The sequence below is a fragment of the Jaculus jaculus genome, chromosome 1, assembly GCF_020740685.1.
Source record: "Jaculus jaculus isolate mJacJac1 chromosome 1, mJacJac1.mat.Y.cur, whole genome shotgun sequence".
NCBI classification, from domain to species: Eukaryota; Metazoa; Chordata; class Mammalia; order Rodentia; family Dipodidae; genus Jaculus; species Jaculus jaculus.
The window spans coordinates 96,416,533-96,418,116 of record NC_059102.1 but is presented as its reverse complement, the minus strand read 5'-3'; positions in this window follow the sequence as shown (position 1 = coordinate 96,418,116).

Below are 1,584 nucleotides of genomic sequence, written 5' to 3'. Positions count from 1 at the left end.
GTCCCTCTAGCCCAGGCTGACCTGGAATTCACTATGTAGTCTCAGGCTGGCTCAGCTTATAGTGATACTCCTACCTCTGCTTCCCAAGTGCTGGAATTAAAGGTGTGCACCACCATGCCCGGCTTCCTGTTTCTTTCTTCCTCATATTTCTGCCCGTATTTTTGAAGTGGCTGCTGTGCCACCTATACCACGTAAGAGCAGCAGGAGACATTTTAATGCAATGCTGTTTTCTAGGTGCTATTTTAGCAGAACTAAGTAGTTTGTTACTTTTGTTGTATTAATATTTGGTCCATTTTGCTGGCTGTTAAATAACTTGATTAATGTAATTCTTTGCTAGGACAATGTTGACATAGTGTACACAATCACAAATAAACATTATTTAAAACTGTGGAAGTAACGTGAAAGGGAAAATATATTTGTAAGAAAGGGATAAAAGAGGGGCCCTTTGCTGTCACTCACCAGATTTACAAAAAAAACATGTTCTATTCTGAAAGGTTATAGTAGCTTTAATATTATAACTCAGAACAATGTAGACACCTTAATTGTTAAACACACACTGGACAAGATTACTCATGAGCTGCATGTAGCTCATTGGTGATAATAATGAATATCACCATGTTGTGCTTTTTACACGAGATTTTTATTTAAGTGCTGACTGATTTCTTTTTTGCTGGTTTATTGTTATATAGAATGTAAGTTGTACAGTAAAATAAGTTATTTAAGCATGTGTAAATATTATTACATATCTTTCTTCTAGATGGAGAATTTTGAATAAACTATCTTTGAAATTTTGTCTCAGCTAATTTATTTACACACAAAAAAAATACCGCTATAAAATTGGGAGACTCATGAGCTTCATTAAGTTAGACAATCTTGTTGATACCACTTTTTAAAGTTGCTCTTTTCAAAGAAATATATATCTAAAGGTTCTATATGATGCTGAAAATGTAGGGAGGGTTTTTTATCGTTTGTTGTTTATAAATTTTATTTATCATTTATTTACATGCACTGTGCATTTTTATGTATGGGCATGCCCAGGGTCTCTTGCCACTGGAAACATGTGTCATTTTGCATCCAGCTTTATGTGGATGCTGGGGAATTGAACCTAGGCCAGAAGCAAAACTACCAGTATTGCTTTTGGTTTTTTTCAAAGTACATATTAGTATTTCAAGTAACATTTAAGTTCTTTTTAAAATTTCTTATCATGGTATTGATATAATCTAAACAAATGCTGTTCTCTCCAAGTAACTGGTACAGGTGTCTTATCTGGAAATAAAAGGAATATAAGTACTTTAATTTGGAAAACAAGAAATAGGATTGATATTTTCACTTCCAGAGAAAAACTTCATAAAACATATCAGTTGGAAGATTTCCTTCAAGCAAGCAAAACTGATTTGTTGCACCACTAGCTTTTTGAAGACAGCAGGGGTTTAGCTCAGTGTTGGAGTAGTTACCTCATAGGCTTTAACCTCTTGGATTCAATCTTTTGCACCTCAAAAGGCAAGCAATAATAACAAAGGAATCTTCAAAGTGAAACCAAACTTCATATAATGCTATACTATAAATAGATAGTGACAGTCAATC